Raw genomic sequence first — 22,343 nt, 5'->3', positions numbered from 1 at the left:
TATATAATTATTTTTATATAATTTAATATTATTATTTAGGTGTTGATTTGGAATTATAGACCTTGGTTTCATGATCTTCAATCAATCAAGTACTTCTCTATCTTTTCTTAAAAATAATATTATTAAAATAATTTGGATATTTATTTATTTCAAAATTATATATTAAATAAATATTTGACTCGTTTGGTGCACCGTATTGTATTATAAAGTATTATATTAAATTATATTTCCTGTAATATTTTTATGTAAATTTATGTAGTATTGACTTGTATGAGTACATAAATATATAATATTTTAGTATAAAATAAAATTTAACATAGTATTTGTAAAGTCCTTTTTTGGCAAGTTAGTTGACAAAATAATTTTTCCATTTATGGTAAGATTGTTGTGCATTCATATTCGATTTCTTGCCTTATAAATTCGGATTGTAGTTGCCATTTTCCTTGTTTGGAAAGTTGCACTTTCAGCTGAACTTTCCTTTGTTGAAAACTTTTCAAAAGATAAGAAATTCTCTTTTGGAAAGTTGTCTTTTTTAGGGAAACTTTGTTTATTGCCTTTTTCCTTATTGATTTCGATTGTATCTTGATACAATCAGAATATCTAATCTGTTTTTGGCAGGAATCAAGCATTAAAAGAAGATCGGACCTGATTTTAGTAAGTTTCCGTTTAAGGCGTATCCGTCGTCGGACATCCGAATCTGATGTAGCAGATCGTGTTTCTTTTGGAAAGTTTTTGTACAGCTGCTAATTCGAACTTGTGGTTGCCTCTTTGGTTTCTATGGTCTATAAATAGAGCCTAGAGAGCAACCATTCGAATTACCTCTTCCATTATTCATTTTCTACATTTATCTTTTGAGAGAAGAGAGTCTTTCTTTGTTTTGTGAGAGCCTAGTTGTTCATCTAGGTTCTAGTTGTTCTATTTCTGTTCTTACTCTATCCTAGAGGTTGTGAAGAACTACTTGACTGAACAAGAGATTGGTCTTCGGGAGAAGACTTGATAAAGCCTTACTTCGGGAGGAAGTAAGCACTTGGTCTTCGGGAGAAGACTTGTTGAAGCCTTACTTCGGGAGGAAGTAAGCACTTGGTCTTCGGGAGAAGACTTGTTGAAGCCTTACTTCGGGAGGAAGTAAGCACTTGGTCTTCGGGAGAAGACTTGTTGAAGCCTTACTTCGGGAGGAAGTAAGCACTCACACTTCAAAGACGAAGGGAGTTCGGGCTTGAAGGTGTTTCAAGAAGTCAGATTCATAAAGTGGATTACAAAGGATTGCGGCAATACTTTAGAGGGAGTCTAAACTTGTTTAAGTCAATTGTCTTTGTAATTTTGATACTTTATTAATTGATTTCATTCTCTGGGCGTGGCCCCGTGGACTAGGAGTGTTCGGGAGAACACTGATACCACGTATAAATCTCTTGTGTCAAGTTATTTATTTTTTTGCAAATATTTTATATTCTGCCTGTTCAGTTCTGCTGTAGCAGAATTACTTTCTGCTGCTGCAAACGCGTACAGTTTTTATATTTTCGTATATACAACTGACATTTGCAAAAACACGGTTTTTCAGTATTATATGAAAATATGATATATAATCTAATTTAATATAATACAATATAATACATTACGACTTAATACAACGTACCAAAACATTACATTGTGATATCTACTTATTGCGATTAAATGCACGATGCATTTTAAATTAGGCTTATATCAAAACTAAGGAGTTTTCTTTTGACTTACTAGGTGAGGTTGGCACGTGCATTAGTGCTATAGCTCTCTTTATTTCATTTTATTTATAATTTTTGTTTAATTTTTATTTTCTAAATAATTGTAACAAAAATTTATATAATTTACTTTTACGAACATAATAAACAATAGTTTTTCTTTGATTACTTTATTGTATACCGTGTTTTCCTTAATTTTTAAAAATGTACACAATATTTTTTTATATTTTTAACAGTTTGCAGATATCATGAAAAAAATACTGTCATGTACAGCTGCCCAAATAATACACTTTACTGCACAAATATAATTTTAAATAAATCAAATAAATGTACTTGATTATCATAAGTAGATTTTATTTGTTAAATTAATTATTTACACTATATCTTACCATCTTACATGAAAAATAATAATTTTGTCGACACTATCATATACAAATTATCCACAGAGAAATTTATAATTCAATTATATACAGATCAAGATAGAATGAAAAGTGCAAAATACAAATATTACACTGTTGTCTTGTAAAAGAAAATTAAAACTCAACCATTAAGAGTATCCTTATTTTTTTTTTACAACTTTTAGACATGTGTTATCTTTACCTATCAACAATTTAGAGATTAAATTTTAATATCTTTTTTATTTAACTCAAATTTAAATTGTGTATGCTTTATTTTTCGAACATTGATTTTTTGTTTATTTTTGGATTAACTTATGAACAAATTACAGTTAGATTATCAAGATTTCTTAAACGTTCATATATTACTTTTAATTATTAACAATATTATTTACATTAATTGAATAATCTCAAACAATAATGAATAATATTTTTTCTTTAATTATTTATTGTATTATTTTTTCTACTAGTAGTTACATATATATATATATATATCAAGAAAATATGATTTGAGTTGGGTTGAGTACTTAGTGATACGTAAATAAAAAAATTCAAAAATTAAAGTACTGAAGGGAATGAGTCATTTATTTAGTTGTGTTTCCAATATAAGCAAAGTCCTAAATTTTAATGTGTTTATTTAATCATTTTAAAAACACATTTTAAGTTGCTAATTAATATACTAAATAAGATGTAAAATAAGTTTCAATAGTAATTACACTAAAGTGTTATACTACACTGTCAATCTTGATCGTTCCATGTATTCATACTACCACATATAGCCTAGGTGATTCATGATCAAACCAATCCTCATCATCATGCTCATCCTCCTTCGGGTCAACGTGATTCAACACTTGATCATCATTATCAACACTTGTCGATGAAGATGGTGGGTGATGTACTTCAGGATCAGCCTGAGCGGGGAGAGAGGCGGTAACAAGCGTTAAACGATTAAGTACTTTTTCCCAAGCCTGAGCGATACGTAGATCAAGCAAAACGTTGTTAGGGATCATTATCCTGTTGTCCAGAGTCAAGGTGATAGAGACATGACGACGGTGACGAGGGCGGTGTACGTGAAGGAGAGTATTGACGAGGGTGAGGGGCAACGAGACCATGTTGACCATTCTGTGGAAGCTTACCGCCATCTTTAACTGGGACATGTTAGGAAGGTTGGGGTTGCTCCAGTACATGTTAACCAAGGGGAAGGGGATCAGTTCGCCTGAAAACATGGAGGTAATGAGTGTGTTGATGGATGGTGAGGTCTCTTGGAATAGGTGATCAATTTGGTATTGGAATTGGTGAGTGGAGTTGTATGAGATGAAGGTGTCGCTATGATCGGTATCTGAATAGTACATTTGGATCACTTTTAACTCCACCCTCATTAATGGTGATGATGGTGGATCATTTTCTTCAAAACCACTATTAAATCTTGGGTAAATAAAAACTTGGGAGAATGGTTGATTATCCATATTTACTATGAGTACGTGTGTGTTATCTCTTAATATAAATTTCTTAATTAGATAGCCGGTACATATATAGGGCAATATTAATTCTAATTTCATTAGGAATATGATTATTCCAATTCTATATTATAATCTGGATACCTTTGATAAAAAAAAAAAAAAGATATTATTTATTTATATAATAAATCTGATGGCTAAAAACATTTAGGGAAATTACCAAACTTTTCCAACCTTTATTTTTCGTTTGAAAAAAAAAAAACCTTTATTTTCATAAATATATCTTTATTTTAATTTTTCTTGTTGAATTAGTATTCTCCTTCCTCTGGAACTTGGGTGCCTTCTGCGACTTGGGCTAGAGCAAAAGAATGTTAACCTTTTGGCCTCACTCGATCGACCTCAACATCATGGCCGTCGTGGCCTGTGAACTCCCGTTTGGTTTGAAGAGGCAACATAGCGTTGAGTACTGGATCTGAAATGGCTGACGCATTTTTTGTGCCCTTCTTTTCATCTTTGAGTTTTAATACTCATGGCTCCAAACTGATTGGGTTGATCGTCAATTGCAGGTATTTCCATGGCTGAATTTAATACATGAACAATCTTTGCCCAATTCGAATATATTTGTGAGATCGATATTAGGAATAGAGATTTCTGCTGTGGTTATATGTAGAAACAGCTACACACACTTGCAATATTGAGATTGAAAGAATAGGATTGGCAGTTTCAGTTGATATTTTGGTATAACTTTGTGGTTTTTCTCTTGGTACACTATGAAATTTGGGAATAATAAAACATAAAGTTGTAATAAATTATATTATGGGGTTAAAGTAGTCGGAAGATATTGATTCTTGTCATTGTGTTAACTTATTTGATTTTCGATTTTGTCTCAACTTATGGGGTTACTGAGTTGTTATTGCTAGCTAAAATTTTTAGTCATATTGACACACCATTCTTTAGTAGGAGAGAGGTTTATCCTCCATGCACTATATCCTTAGCATGTTCATTAAGTACTGTAATGGTATACTTTTTTCTTTGAGAAATAGACAATGTCTAGGAGTATCGAATGGCTACTTTAGAGTTTTAGTGGCCTATAATGTTTTCTGATGTGTGATTTAAGTCAATGCAAAACCAGTGAGAATCATTTAAATGTGTAACCAACTTTGAATTCATCTCTTTCATCCCAATGTGGAAGTAGTAGTGTAGCAACAGGAACTAGAGCTGGGCTTTTTGGAACACATATTTCAGCTCATGGTTTACCGCCTCCCCTAGCCTTAATTAGTCGTTCGTAATCTTATGGAGCGGGTAGAAAGGATATTGTTTCTTTATTTCTTCCCCTTTCTCTGGAACTTGGGTGCCTTCTGCGACTTGGGCTGTGGCTTCCACAACATAATCAAAAGAATGTTAACCTTTTGGCCTCACTCGATCGACTTGGGCTGTGCTTAATGATAGTTTTGACTATTCAATTTGGTGTGATGTTTCTATTACAGTTGAAGAATTGTGGTGCAGGAAGTGGTTCCTGAGTTCAAAAAATATTCAGAGAGAAAGGCTCAACAGACATACTAAATTTATTGATTTTTCTTTTACTGTTGAAACATTTCTAAGCATGTTAGAATGACTATTTGAATGTAAAAATAAAAAATAAAAAAAATATGCATATTTTATCACTTGTTAAATAAAATTGAATACATATGACTAAGCATACTTCGCCTGGTATAATATAAGTGTATGAATTAATAAGAAAATATAAGATATTCATTCATAAATATTTTATAATATATAGGGTAAATAGCGATATAAGTACTAAAAGTTTTAAGTTTGTAAGCGGCATAAATTCTATATTTATTTTTAGTGGTATAAGTACCTAATGTTTGTAAAACTATAATTTTTCTCTAATTTTGCTAGTACTGACTCTGTTATTATCTTAAATAGTGCACATATAAGACCCGAAATCTATATCATTGGGTCTAGATAGAAACATGTAGTATCAGTTACTTCCAAATATTTTTTTTAATAAATTCAAAACAAAAATCAGTACTGACGAAACTAGAAGAAAATTACAGTTTTAAAAAAATGGGGTACTTTGCTGCTAAAAATAAACATTGAGTTTATGATGCTTGCAAATTTAAAATTTTGGGTACTTATGCCACTATTTACCCTATATTATATTTATATTATATAATTAATTAATAATAATATTTTATTTAATTACATGGTTATAATAAGAATTTAAAAACGGGCTTTTTCATAAATGTACAACAAAAACAAAATAATTACAAAAAATGTGCAAAAAAAAAATAATTTGAAAAATTTATACATTTTGAAAACTTATTACATAAAACCATACATTTTAATCATTAAATAATATAAATCATTAATAATTAAACTAATTACCATAAATAGATTAATGTAATTAATGTTTGTAATATTATTTTATAATATCTTATCCTTATGTTTATTATATTAATATTTTAAAAATTATTAATAATAAAATATGTTTATTAAAATTCAAAATAAATAATTCCGTAAAATTAATTAAATAAATAATAAATAGTTTTATAAAAATAAACAAATTAAATATTTATTTTTTAAAAGAATAAATGTTTATTATCTATTTTAGTATGAATTATTATAATTTAATAAGTTTTTTTTTCAATAAAATACAATATAAAAATTATAAACATTAATGTATATAAATATAAATCAATGTTTAAAATTTTTAAAAATAAACATGATACACATAGAGTGATATAATAAACATATGTGAATATTATTATTTTGTTTATTAAATTAGTATGTTTAATAAATAAAAAACAAAATAAACATATATATACAAAGTATTTTATATTATTAGTATGTTTATTATAATTGTAAATATAAAAATAGACATAGCCAATTTATACTATACTAAAATAAATATATTTTCTTTCTATTGTTTCTTTATATTCATTATTTTCTAATGAGTTAGTTAATGAATTTTCTATTGAAATACAATTCTTACATCAAAAAATAAATAAATAAACATAACTTTATAAACTCCAAACATTATTTATTTGGAAAAAATAAACAGGACACAATAAACAAAAAAAAAAAAGACAAACAATTTTTTTATGTATATTATTTATTTTCTAAAAAATTATTAAAAAATAAACATGACACACATAGAGTGATATAATAAACCTATGTGAATATTATTATTTTGTTTATTAAATTAATATGTTTAATTAATAGAATATAAAATAAACACATATATAGATACAAAATATTTTATATTATTGGTATGTTTATTATAATTGTAAACATAAAAATAGACATAGGTAATATTTCTACTATACTAAAATAAATATATTTGTTTTCTATTGTTTCAATATGTTGATTATTTTCTAATGAGTTAGTGAACGAATTTATCTATTAAAAAACAATTCTTACATCAAAAAATAAATAAACAAACATAACTTTATAAACTTCAAACATTATTTAATTAGAAAAATTAAAATATAAATTGTAGATAAGTATATATGCATATAATTTACCTAATGGACACAAAATTATTTATGAAAAAAATTAATATTGAGAATCATATATTTTACAATAATTAAAAATGTGATAATATATCAACAAAATATAAAGAAAAATTGCATACATTTATAGCACAAATAATAAAATAAAAAAAACACTTGTAAATAAATAAAAAAAAAAACTAATCTTCTTATTATAATTTTTATAAACATAAATGTTTAAAATTTGAGTATATTGTATTTGGATAATAGTTTTATAGGAAAGAATTAAATAGTGATTTAATCTAAATACAAATTTTCAATATTTGTAATAATGGTTGATTTTTAAAATTATTTAAAATTATATAAAAAATATATAATTATTAATATATCATCATTCAATAACTATAATAATGAGTTATAATAAATCAAATAATCAAATACTTACTATTTATATATTATATTGTATAATAAATTGAAAATAATTTTCTTCATAATAGATAAAATGTATGATTATATGAAAATAAATTATTATGCACATATATTATAATAAAATTATATAATGTATACATTAGTGTAAATTGCCCTTTAAAAATTGACCTGAATTAGATTTTGAGTAAGATTGATAAATCTTAACTATTGATCAAAACTAATTATTCTATTCTTTTAATTAAATAAATAATTAACTTAAAACTGAGATTCTGTATAAAAGAAATAAATGAACATAATGTAATTACATATATATATTTTAAGAAATAAGATTTGGGTCGGGTTAAGTACTTATTGATAGGTAAATAAAAAATTCAAAAATTAAAGTACTGAAGGGAATGAGTCATTTATTAAGTTGTATTCATATTTTAAGTTGCTAATTAATATATAAGATGTAAAATAAGTTACAATAGTAATTACATACTACCACACTAGAAGGTTATAGCCCTTTTATTATTTGATTGAATCAATCCTCATCCTCATCATCATGCTCATCCTCCTTCTGGTCAACATGATTCAACACTTGATTATCATTATCATCACCATGCTCTTCCTCCTCCTTCTCATGATCATTATCAAGCACTTGATCATTATTACTTGTGGACGAAGATGGTGGTTGATGTAATTCAGGATCAGTGGGGAGAGAGGCAAGCCTTAAACGATTAAGTACTTGTTCCCATGCGGAAGCGATACGTAGATCAAGCAAAGCGTTCTCAGGAATCATAATCCTGTTGTCCACGGTCAAGGTCATAGAGAGATGACGACGGTGACGAGGGTGGTGTGTGTGAAGGAGAGTACTGATGAGGGGCAACGAGACCATGGTGACCATGGTGTAGAAGCTTACCGCCATCTTTAACTGGGACATGTTAGGAAGGTTGGGGTTGCTCCAGTACATGTTAACCAAGGGGAAGGGGATTGGTACGCCTGAAAACATGGAGATAATGAGTGTGTTGATGGGCGGTGAGGTCTCTTGAAATAGGTGATCAATTTGGTATTGGAATCGGTGAGTAGAGTTGTATAAAATAAAGGTGTCGCTGTGATCGGTATCTGAATAGTACATTTGGATCACTTTCAACTCCACCCTCATTAATGGTGACGATGGTGGATCATTTTCTTCAAAATCAGTATTAAATCTTCCGTAAATAAAAACTTGAGAAAATGGTTGATTATCCATATTTAGTAAGTGTGTGTTTTCTCGTAATATAGGTTTCTTAATTAGATAGGTGGTACATATATATATAGGGCAATATTAATTCTAATTTCATTAGGAATATGATTATTCCAATTCTATATTATAATCTCGATACTTTTGATTAAAAAAAAAGATATTATTTATTTATATAATAAATCTGATTAAAATAAAATAAAATCATCCCCGCCAATTACGCATTGTGTCTACAAATCTCCTTAAACCCCAAAACTCACACTTAAACTAAACCTTTCTTCTTTCTTCTTCTTCTTCTTCTTCTGGGTTCTCTCTCAGAACATAATATATAAGACATCAAGAAAAAGTCTTATATATATATTTATATATATATATATATATATCTAATCAACAATGGCGGAAGAACAAGGAGAAGAGTACTTGTTCAAGATAGTCTTGATCGGAGACTCAGCAGTGGGTAAATCCAACCTTCTCTCCCGTTTCGCTACAAATTTTTACCTTTTCCAATTTTTACGTTTTCATTTTAAAATTTTTACTCCTATAAACCTTTGTTTTTCGTTTGAAAAAAAAAAAACCTTTATTTTCATAAATATATCTTTATTTTAATTTTTCTTGCTGAATTAGTCTTCTCCTTCCTCTGGAACTTGGGTGCCTTCTGCGACTTGGGCTAGAGCAAAAGAATGTTAACCTTTTGGCCTCACTCGATCGACCTCAACATCATGGCCGCCGTGGCCTGTGAACTCCCGTTTGGTTTGAAGAGGCAACATAGCGTTGAGTACTGGATCTGAAATGGCTGACGCATTTTTTGTGCCCTTCTTTTCATCTTTGAATTTTAATACTCATGGCCATAACATGAGTACTGATCAGGTTGATCGTCAATTGCAGGTATTTCCATGGCTGAATTTAATACATGAACAATCTTTGCCCAATTCGAATATATTTGTGAGATCGATATTAGGAATAGAGATTTCTGCTGTGGTTATATGTAGAAACAGCTACACACACTTGCAATATTGAGGCAGGTTATATACCTTATGTAGTATAGCAGGTTGATCTCTTAAATTAACAGTAATCAAGTGAAATTTCAAGGTTGATTAACTATGTCTGCCTATCTTATCACAAATTAAATTGTTTGATTTAATATGCATGATTAAGGTTATAAATTCTATGTACTTTTGTTTTCCACTTCAGTTTAGTAATTAAATTGTGATACATCTACAAGTATATGTATATGCTTCAATTTTGAATAATCAAATAGTTAAGTGCAATCAAACTGCAGGTTGTGTTGGTTTTGGTATTGGCTAGAAGTTCTCCTTGGTAAGCTATTTGGAGGGGACAACGGTACTTAAGGATCTAATTCAGTAATTCAGAAGGATCTTGGTTCTGAATTATTGATAAATGACATTGCACAAATTAAATTAGGTTTGAGTACTTTTAGCTCTAGATATCAGTTTAAGTTTGAGTATAAATCTAAGAACATTTTTTATTTGTGTATTGTATAAATTTTTGTTGATGAACAAAACAAATAATAAATCTGAACAGAAAAAAAAAATCATGTATGAAGGATAAGTTATGCAAAATCAGAGTAATCCTTCCTTTTTTTATTTGTGATTGTTATCTTTCAAATTAAATATTGGTTTCGAATATGGATTATTAAATATGTTTTATCACAAATTTTGTAATTTCATATTACTTTTTGTAATTTTATGACATAATAATTTGCTTAACTATGTATAAATTTGTGATGGTGGTGGGAGTCGTTACTAAGGCTGAGGCTATTTAAATTAATGGCCGGTGATGATGAATGTATTTTTTTTTGGGTAATGATGAATGTATTTTGATTTTGGTTATATTTTTTTGATTAATTAAAGATAGTATTTTGATTTTTGATGATGCATTTATATATTTTGTTGAAACTATTTATTGTTTGTTTCTCCAAACATTGATGAATAGATAGAGTATATAATATAACATTATGTTTGGTCTACAGATAATCCTATTATTGCAGCAATCTTGGAGGGGAAAATTATTAAGCTTTTTCTAAAAAAATGAGAATGATTTGGCAATGATAGCAGAGAATATTTTTTACTGATTTAGATGCTGAGAGGGAAGATTTGAAAAGGTGAATTTCAAAATACTCTTGTTAAAATGAGAGTTGAGATAGTTGTTCCACTTCACTTTCTTTTAAATAATGGGAGTTGAGATGGTTGTTCCAGTTCACTTTTAAATAATTTACTATAGTATCGTTTGTAATTATACTTGAAACCCATTCAGTTTCATTCTTTCAATACGTGTTTTAGTTTTATTATTTTTAGAATTATGTGATTATACTATCAAGCTTCTGTATTCAATTCTTAAGTTTTTATATTTATATTCAACGTTTTTACATTTTGTTCTAGAGATAATGTGTATGTGATTAAAATGGTAGATGTTCAAACTTTTCAAACAAAATTTTTGAACGATGGAGGAAGTTTAAGAAATTTTTTTAATGTTGGTTGTGGATTTGCAAGTTTTGGAGCATATCTTTTATTATTTGACATCAGTGCAATGTCCTTAACATCAAATGATGTACATCAAAACCCAATCTAATTTGCTGTTCACTGATGAGTTTTTTCATGGCAAATCTTTTACTCAATGTTGTCTTTTTTTCGGGTTACAAGTAACAAATGGCTACAATATAGTCAAGGAATCTATTGATATGAGAGATGTTTCTTATGTTTGCACAACATTTTCATATAATAATAGTTTTTACTCATTGGATGTTAGATTGAAATGTGTTAAATGAAAAGGGGTTAGAAGAACATATTACTATTATTCATTGTTGTCTTCGTCATATTAATAAAATATCACAGTAATTAATGGTTTTATCTATTTTTGATATTTAAATAATTGAGGTGATACAAAATTAAAAATATCTCCTATAATTATCTTATATTATAAACAAGAATTAAGAATTTATTAAAACTTAACACATTGTTCTCTTTTTTCTCTCTTGAATATATTATTATGTATTTTTTAAATTACTTTAAAAATGATTATTTATTAAATTATACTATAAATGATATAGTATAGATATCATAATACACTATCTAAAAATAAAATTAAAAAATACAACTAAATATACGTGCATTGCACGTAACTTCAATCTAGTTTATACAATATTTGTGTATTTATTTTCTCAATGCTTAATGGTAGTTTTGATGGGACTTTTTTCGTGATCATTTTTGTTTTGACTATTTAATTTGGTCTGATGTTTGTGGTGCAAAAAGTGATTCATGAGTTCAAAAATTATTTAGAGAGAAAGGCTCTGTAGGAATTTATTCCTAAATTAACCTACACCACAGCAAAGGAAACAAATCAAATACAAGGTAAAACCTGACCTTTAATCCTTAGTCAAAGCACAAGTTTGACCCTTGATTTTAAATCCCACAAACAATAGCCCCTATTTCATGTACTAGTCGTTTCTATATTATTTAGAAACCCTAAATTGCATCAAACATATATATATTCCCTCTTTAGCATTCAAACACTCAAACACACACGGCCTAGCCTCCACTTTGAAAATCCTAGCAGAGAAACCCTAGAGCTGCCTTCGTCTTCGATGTTCTTCTCTGAAGAACACGAAGACAGCAGCACCAATCACAGCCCAAAAAAACCGAAAATTAAACCCAGAAATCACGCTCTGCCCAGTTCGAACAACCCCCTTAAAACCGAGCCTTGTTCTTCGTTGTTCTTCTCTGAAGAACACGAAGAACACCAACAAAATACCCAAAAAATTCCAAGCAGAAATTAAATAAAACACAGAGCAATAAAAGTGCAAAAAAGAAAAGGAAGAAATAACACCGGGTTTTATAGAGGTTCCCTAAAATCGTGCTGGGTACGTCCTCTTCGAGCTTGCCTCGTTTACTATGGATCTTCAATGATTAGATGATTACAAAAGGTGGGATTCCAAAACACACGGGTATTGTTTGGTAATCCGAATATGTTTACAGTATTTTCTTCCACTCTCTTCTCTCTGTTTCTCTCAGATTTTGTACTAACTGTTGTGTATTTCTTCTTTGTTGCATGAGCAATCTTCCTGAGGTCTTGGATATCTGAACCACACCTTGGGTTCCAAAGCATACTCCATTGTAAGCCTCCTCCAAAAAACTCCCCCAAAAAACAGTTTATTTCTTCTCTGTGAAAAGGATCTGATTTTGTTGTATATTGTTATGCCTCTAATTTTCTGTTTCTGTTTCTATAGTACTACTCTGAGTTTTGTTTCTCTGCCTCTTACTTAATTGTTGCTCCTGCTGGTTTTTATATATGTTGGATTATAGCACAAAGAGAGGAGAGTTAGTTACAAAGTGTTAATCAACTTTGTCACTAACTTAATTGCTTTTGTCTAGGTTAATAGAGGCCAAAGGCCACCTTGGGATTATTTTACTGCCTTGTAAATCTCTGTGTAATAATCTAGTTTTTACAGTGTATAGGTAATATGGGGTTTAATTCAACAATTTCCTCCTAAACCCCATATGAACTGTACACGGATATCTTTGTTATTGTTTGAGTGTAACTGAGGGTCTTAGCTCGAACCCATTAAGGGTTTTACCAACCTGTGTCAATCCACAATAAGCTTAAGCAAAGCTTAAACTTATTGAGGGACACCACCTTTGTGCCCATGTCTAATGGATTCACTTCAGTAGGCACTTTGTCTATCCCGATCTGTCCTTGTGAAACTTTATCCCTGATAAAGTGATATATTATCTCAATGTGTTTTGTCCTATCATGAAAAACTGAGTTTTTGCACAAATAGATGCTGCTCTGACTATCGGAGTAGATTCTAGGAGCCTTTTTCATTAACTTCAGCTCCTCCATAAGTCCTTTTAACCATAAGGCCTCTTTAATAGCTTCTGTAGTAGCTATATATTCAGATTCAGTAGTGGACAAAGCCACTACTGGCTGTAATTGTACTTTCCAACTAGTACAATTTCCCCTGTTAAGAAAAAGTAGGTCGAAGTAGATCTTTTAGTGTCCCTGTCCCCCGCATAATCTGCATCTGTGAACCCTTCAATGTTCCGATGTGTTTGGTGACCCTGATGGACCAATCCCAACTTAGATGTACCTAAGCCATTTCATGGCTTTCCAATGCTCTTTCCCAAAACTAAACATGAACCTGCTTAGCACACTGATTGCATAAGTTGTTGGGTTTTATGCCCTAAATAAAACTCCATTTCAATGTAATCCATTTTATTCAACATCAATAAAGAAACAGAAGTATTTTTCATTCATTTGTGTATGTTTTGGTTCATCTTATCAATTGCTTGTCTATTTGATTTATAAATTCATCTGAAACCCTTTTCAGATACTTGATCCTGTTTATTGTGCTGTCAACACATTGGAAAGTAAACATGACTATGTGAATAAAGTTTCCTAGATTTATCAGACACAGGGTTTTACTGATATGATAATCTACAACAGAGTTTACTTGCATTTGGAGAAATGCTATGTTCTTTCCAGAGCATTGGTTAAAGTAAAGCTCAGGTTGAGTGCATGGAGTATGCATCAGAAGGGACCGATATTGAACTTTGACATAGATTTATTAAACTTACCGTAATATCTATTCAAGTCAATATCGCCTAGTTGATCCTAGATCAAATGATCTAAATCCTGAAATGATTAGGCTCAATCTCAAGAGTGTTATTCGTGTTCTTTGATTTGTTAGTTAAGCCTACTTTTGGCTCAGGGTGATACCTACATTTTGAGAGCACGGTAGTGCAATTGAGTGGGAGCGCTAACATAAATATGGAATCTACAGCTTCTATCTGACGAATAGTAAGTAAAGGATGATCTCCATCGAGCTTGACCAAACGAAAATAAATGGTGGAGTACTCATTTCACATAGCTGAAATATCATTTATACGGGGTTAAGTGTTTTAAGGATAAAATACATTGTAGGGTGTTACGGTAATCTAATCCCTTTACAGTGTAGATCATTTATATAGAGGATCATTGATCAAATTAGATTTATAACAATGGATAACTAATGACGTGTCTATATGGTGGAACATATAGAACGTTATATTTACTGAGAGTGCAATTCTAAGTTCTATGCGTGAATTCAACGAAGAATTAATAAGTCAGTGAATTTAGGTTATAAATTCTTGATCTGCTTATTGGAAGCTCGGTTATATAGACCCATTGTCCCCCCACTAGTTGAGATAATATTACTTGTAAGACTCATTTAATTGGTTTTGATTAATCAATTATAATTCTCAAATTAGACTATGTCTATTTGTGAATTTTTCACTAAGTAAGGGCGAAATTGTAAAGAAAGAGTTTTTCGGGCATATTTGTTAATTATGATACTTTGTATGGTTCAATTAATAAATATGATAAATGACAATATTATTTAATAATTATTTATAGTTATTAAATAGTTAGAATTGGCATTTAAATGGTTGAATTTGAAAATTGGCGTTTTTGAGAAAATGAGATGCAGAAATGATAAAACTGCAAATTTGTAAAAAGTGAGGCCCAAATCCACATAACCATGGCCGGCCACTTTTATAGGCTTTATCATCTGATATTTTTATTTTTTTAATGCCAAATAATTCAAACCTAACGCTATGTGGAATGCTATAAATAGATAGTGAAGGCTTCAGGAAATTAACACTTTTACTTCTGGTTTCCTTCAGAGAAAAACCTGAGCCTTCTCTTTCTAAACTCTAGCCGCCACCTTCATACTCTTCTTCTTCCTTGAATAATTTTGAACCTCTTAGTGTTAGAGTAGTGCCCACACACAGCAAGTGATACCTTAATCATAGGGAGGAAGATCGTGAAGAAAGACATTCAACAAGAAGGAGTTTCAGCACTAAAGAAAGGAGAGAAAGAGATCCAGGTTGAGATCTTGATAATACTCTACGACAGAAAGGATACAAGGGTTAGAGAGCTGAACGGAAGGAGACATAATATTCCGCTGCACCCAATGTAAGGTTTCTCATACTTTATATGTGTTTATTTTATAATCGTTTTAGAAGTTCATATTTAGGGTGTTAATCAACATACTTGTGAGTAGATCTAAGATCCTGGTAAAATAATTTCTAACATAAGTAAGGTCAGGTCTAGTACTAACCATCAAGTACATTATGGACCCTACTGCATTAGAGTAGGGAACATTAGCCATCTCTTCTTGCTCTAACTTTGTCTTCGGGCACATAAATTTAGACATAAGGTATTGGTTGGTAATCGGCTGTGAAACAGCCTTTGAATCTTTCATAGAAAGCTTTTCTATGATCTTGTTGATATAGTCTTCTTGATGTAGCATGAGTTTCCCTTTGCGTCTGTCCCTTAGAATGTTGATCCCCAAAATCTTAGTAGCCACACCTATGTCCTTCATTTCAAATTCCGACTTAAGCAAATCCTTGACCTTGTTTACATTTGACCTTTCCTTGCTAATTATTAGCATATCATCCACATAAAGTAGCAAGTAAATGACTTTAGCAATTTCCGAACCTTTAAAGTACAAATAGTGGTCATAATAACTTCTATTGAACCCCTGTTTGGTCATAAAAGTGTCAAACCGTTTGTTCCATTGTCTCAGGGATCGCTTCAATCCATATAGAGACTTGTCAAGCTTGCAAACATGGTCTTCCTTGCATTTAGCCACAAACCCCTTTGGCTGCTCCATATAAATGTCCTCTTCTAGGTCCCCATGTAGAAAAGTTGTGGTCACATCCATTTGGTCAATCTCCATGTCAAACTGAGTAGCTAGTGAGAGCATCAACCTTATAGTCTTATATTTCACCACTGTTGAGAATATTTCTGTAAAGTCTACCCCTTCTTTCTGTGTGAACCCATTTGCCACCAATCTCGCTTTGAACCTTACCGGTTCATCCTCGGTCCTCCCTTCCTTGACTTTGAAAAGCCATTTGCAAGATACCACACTCTTGCCATCGGGTCTGAGTACAACTCTCCAAGTCTTATTCTTTATGAGAGTACATTTCCTCCTTCATTGCTTTCAACCAAGCCTTGTAATTTCTGTCTTTAAGTGCTTCTTCATAAGATTGAGGCTCATAGATCTCAGCTTTAAGTTTGCACATATAGGCATAGGCAATACTCTCATCCCACACATTGTAACTATACTTCTGGTTAGGTTTAGGAACTCTTCTAGCTCTATCTCTTGTAAGCTAATATTCTGTAAGGTCTTCCTGATTCCTGTCTTCTTCATCTTGAACTTCACGTTCCACCTGAATTTGTTCCACCTAATTTGGTGCTTCTTGAGGTTCCATTTGAATTGGTTTCACCTGATCTGGATTCGGCTCCACTTTAGTTGGGCCGGTTTGAGTGACTCCAATAGATGTACGTGCAGGGTTAGTTTCTGTGGAACCTGCATCAAGCTCATTAGTATTTTTACAAGGAAAATCATTTTTTTGAAAAATCACATCTCTACTAATGAGAGTTTTGAAACCTCCTTTCCCTTTTACCAACAATCTATAGCCCTTTACACCCTCGGGGTAACCCAGAAACACACATTTTAGAGTCCTAGGCTCTAACTTGCCTACACTTTGATGTGCATAAGCTGCACATCCTGTAAACTTTCAAATTAGACAGGTCAGGTGGTTTACCAGTCCACCTTGTTGGGTTTCATGCCCTAAATATAACTCATTTCAATATAATCAGATTTACTTATTAATATAGATCAGAAATAACATTTAATGTTGCATGGTTCACATGATTTATTTCATGATTATATGTACATAATGTATAGATTCATCTGAAACCCTTTTCACATACTTGATCCTATTTATTGTGCCGTCAACACATTGGAAAGTAAACATGACTATGTGAATAAAGTTTCCTAGATTTATCAGACACAGGGTTTTACTGATATGATAATCTACAACAAGAGTTTACTCGTATTTAGAGAAATACTATGTTCTTTCCAGAACATTGGTTAAAGTAAAGCTAAGGTTGGATGCATAGAGTATGCATCGGAAGGGACCGATATTGAACTTCGACTTAGATTTAATTAAACTTACCGTAAAATCTATTCAAGTCAATATCGCCAAGTTGATCCTAGATCAAATGATCTTAATCCTGTTATGATTAGGCTCAATCTTGAAAGGCTATTCGTGTTCTTTGATTTATTAGTTAAGCCTACTTTTAGGTCAGGGTGACACGTACATTTTGGGAACACGGTAGTGCAATTGAGTGGGAGCGCTAGCATAAACATGGAATCTATAGCTTCTATCTCGTGAATAGTAAGCAAAGGATGATCTCCTTCGAGCTTGACCAAACGAAAATAAATGGTGGAGATCTCATTTCGCATAAGTTGAAATATCATTTATACGGGGTCAAGTGTTTTAAGGATAAAATACATAGTAGGGTGTTACGGTAATCTAATCCCTTTACTGTGTAGATCATTCATATAGAGGATCATTGATCACATTAGGATTATAACAATGGATGACTAATGATGTGTCTATATGGTGGAACATATAGAGCATTCTATATACTGAGAGTGCAATTCTAAGTTCTATGCGTGGATTCAACGAAGAATTAATAAGTCAGTGAATTTTAGTCCTAAATTCTTGATCTACTTATTGGAAGCTCGGTTATATAGACCCATGGTCCCCCCACTAGTTGAGATAATATTGCTTGTAAGACTCATGTAATTGGTTTTGATTAATCAATTATAATTCTCAAATTAGACTGTGTCTATTTGTGAATTTTTCACTAAGTAAAGGCGAAATTGTAAAGAAAGAGTTTATAGGGGCATATTTGTTAATTATGATACTTTGTATGGTTCAATTAATAAATATGATAAATGACAATATTATTTAATAATTATTTATAGTTATTAAATAGTTAGAATTGGCATTTAAATGGTTGAATTAGAAAATTGGCGTTTTTGAGAAAATCAGATGCAGAAAAGATAAAACTGCAAAATTGCAAAAAGTGAGGCCCAAATCCACCTTGCATGGCCGGCCACTTTTGTAGGGTTTTCCCTCTGATATTTTCATTATTTTAATGCCAAATAATTCAAACCTAACCCTAGTGGAATGCTATAAATAGATAGTGAAGGCTTCAGGAAAATTACACTTAAATTTTCTATTTTTCCTTCAGAGAAAAACCTGAGCCTTTCTCTCTCCCTATCTTTAGCTGCCACTTCTTCTTTCTCTTCCCTCTTGAATTTCGAAATCCTTAGTGTATGAGTAGTGCCCACACACAACAAGTGATACCTTAATCATAGTGAGGAAGATCGTGAAGAAAGATCATCAGCAAAGGAGTTTCAGCCTCAAGGATTCAGAGAAAGAGATCCAGGTTCAGATATTGATAATGCTCTGCTACAGAAAGGAATCAATGGCTAGATATCTGAACGGAAGGAGTCATTTAATTACGCTGCACCCAATGTAAGGTTTCCTAAACTTTATATGTGTTTATTTTGTGTTTATTTCATCGTTTTAGAAAGTTCATATTTAGGGTGTTAATCAACATACTTGAGAGTAGATCTAAGATCCTGGTAAAATAATTTCCAACAACTGGCCTCAGAGCCATGGTAATTGATTTACTTGCAAGAAATTTGGACTTTAAAACGATTGTTTGTATGTTTTTGGATGGTATCATGTTGTATTGAGTGTTATTTGATGATTGATTGATGTTTGTAAATTTTCGTGAAAACTAATTGCGATTATGTTTCTGGAATTATTTTTATTGGATAGTATGGAAAAAATTAAGCAAGTTAGCCTTTTACAGAACTCAATTTCGATTTTATTTGAATTAGTTATGATTTTTTGAAGATTCGAAAAAATCGGAGTTGTGCTGAAATTTTCCTGCGATCCCGAAAACTGTCCGTACAATTCACAATTTTTTCGTTTTTCTTCGATTTTTCATGCTTTTACATGGAATTAACTTCCGATTTTTTGTATAGTTTTGTATTTATACTATTACTATTCCTAATTCAATTCTAATTATCATTTTGAATTAATTTAATATTTTTTAAATTTAATTCAAGATGTTAGTGTAATTTGAATTTGAATAGAATTAGTATCTATCTTCTTGCTTAAAAATCTATCTTATTTTTAAATTTGATTATATCTTATCTTAATTTTAAATTTAAGGTCAGATTTTATATATATTTTTTAAATTAAATCTTTTTTAGATATTTTGACCTTATTTAAATTTAAAATAAGATAATTATAATCATGTAATTTTAAATAGATGTAAGATATTTTGCTAACTTTTAAATTTTGTTTAAATTAAATTTAAAATCTGAAAAAGATATTTAACTTATCTTTTCTAATTTTTATTTATAAAATAACATTTAAATTTTAAAAGTAGTTAGCAAATTTTGAAATGATATTTAGGTTGGTTGAAACCTAATTTTTCAAAATTGTAGGTTTAATTTTAAATTAATTTTTTTTTTAAATTTTGAATGATTCAATTTTTTTTAAAAAAATTTCGAAAAATTATTTTTTAATTAATTAATTATTTCGAAATTAATTATTTAATTTAAAATTAAATAAATCCTACATCCAACTATCCAGCTAACCTTGTTGCAGGAGTATGTGTTTTAGCTTGTTTGTAAGTTTTCAAAACCTTTATTACTTGATTGCAAATAGCCATGGTTACTTTTTGCCAGATCTAATGATCTGATGGCTCCCTTGGTCAAGATAATAATTTGTAACAGGTATATTTACAATCTTCTTTCATCTGTGTATGACCTAGCAACATGATAGGATCCATCCAAAGTGTGCCTGTGTGAGCCTATGTGTTTAATTTGATTATAGATACATATAGGTTGTTGTTGCTAAAATAAATTATCATAGTTCTTGATAGAATTTATTTAGGCCCATTTAGTTATTGGGCTTATTCAATTAATAACAGTTGTTCTTATTAAGGTTAAATTCCTCTCTTTTGGGCCTTGTGTGAGAGTTGGGAGCCATAGAAGTGGGTACGACATACTGAACCCAGCACCCCCTCACATGAACCACCCCAATTGTGAAGGCCCATTTGCCTAATTTGAACAACTGTACTAGGTTAATTACACTAGTTTAACCTAATAAAATTGATTAGCAACATAATTAATTTCATTTATTTTGAAATTAATTTAAGAAAATTATAGTTTAAAGAATTCTTTATTCTAAGCTAAACTATATGTATTTTCTTGTATTTAATTAAATATAGAATTATAACCATCTAGATTGTTTCTGGAGCTTAATTTAAATTTTTCATTAAATATTCCTATTTAAGTTGATATTTAGTTATCTACAACTAACCAACTTAAATCTGAATATCTTTTGAATTTCAAATTTCAAAATTAAGTTGAGGAATTTTAGGCATTGGTTATTAAGATTCTTTAGATATTTTTTAAGTTAATATCTTTTCGAATATTAACTTAAAATGGAATATTTTCAAATTAAGTGGTTACAACTTAATTTTTGATATTTAATTAAATTTAAATTTGAAAAATATTTAAGTTCTAGATTTTTTCTAATACAACTTAAATTAGATATTTTTTTCAAATTTTGTGGAAAAGATACTTAGTCAAATAAGATATTTTCTAGATAGTTATTTCTAGACTACTTATTATTTCTAATATTAAATAGGAAAATATTATACATTGTGAAATTAATTATTTATATAATTAATTTTGGTACAATTTACTTTATGTATATTTTTCCTAGTATTAAACTAGAGACTAATAATTAAGCCTTCTCTACACTTAATTATTTATTTCTGGAATTTAATACATTTAATTAATTTGAAAATTGAATATCTAAGTTGATTTTTATCATCATACTTAAATATTTCTTTTTCATGACATTTAATTAAATAGAAAATTATTTTTAGTTGAAATTTTTTTTCAACTAAATTTAAATAATTTTCAAAATATATTTTTTCTTTATTTTATTAATCAATTTTCGAAATTGCATTTCTTAAATGCTAGAATTTTGAATTTTATCTTGAAAAATAGATTAAGTTGTAAATTAATTATTTATTTTAATTAATTCTTGGATCAACTTAAATCAATGATTTTTTCATTTATTGATTAATTTAAAATAAATTGAATTAAAGTATGTTATTAGAAATTGAATTAATTAGTCAAAGGAAAATCTAGATAGATGATATTTTTGCTTGAAGTATTTTTCTAGTGTATTTAATTAAATAGAAAATTAATATTTAAGTTGATTTTCATCATCATACTTAAATATTTGAAATTTTTCTTATAAATTTAATTAAATAGGAAAATTATATTTTTTGTTGTAAATTAATTTTATTAATTAATTTTGGGCCAACATTAAATTAGAATAATTTTTCCAGGATTAATTTTTTATTTTAACATGCATTTTCGAAAATTGTATTCTTAAATACTTTAATTTTTTGAAATGAAATATATATTTATAGAAAATTAAATTTGAGTTGTAAATTAATTTATATTAATTTTGTAACAACTTAAATTGAATATTTTTCTAAATATTTATTGGAAATTATTACTAAGATGGAAATAATTCATGTTATTTTCATATCCATCTAATTTAAATTTATAAATATTAAATTAAAATTTATATTTAGAATTTTTCATTCTAAATTGGAAATTTTAAATTAATATATATTTAAAATAAATGAATTAAATAAAGAGAATC

The 22,343-nt window shown here is 29.5% G+C and overlaps 1 long non-coding RNA gene across 1 annotated transcript; it reads left to right on the top strand.

Moving 5' to 3' along the window:
- Positions 1-3,621: 3,621 nt before the first annotated feature.
- LOC133037897 (uncharacterized) lies at positions 3,622-5,163 on the top strand. Its single transcript, XR_009687887.1, has 2 exons — positions 3,622-4,133; positions 4,763-5,163. It is a non-coding gene; the product is annotated as an uncharacterized LOC133037897 (long non-coding RNA).
- Positions 5,164-22,343: the final 17,180 nt, after the last annotated feature.

The sequence above is a fragment of the Cannabis sativa genome, chromosome 5 (assembly GCF_029168945.1).
Source record: "Cannabis sativa cultivar Pink pepper isolate KNU-18-1 chromosome 5, ASM2916894v1, whole genome shotgun sequence".
Taxonomy (NCBI): Eukaryota; Viridiplantae; Streptophyta; class Magnoliopsida; order Rosales; family Cannabaceae; genus Cannabis; species Cannabis sativa.
This window is presented reverse-complemented; position numbering and strand designations above follow the sequence as displayed.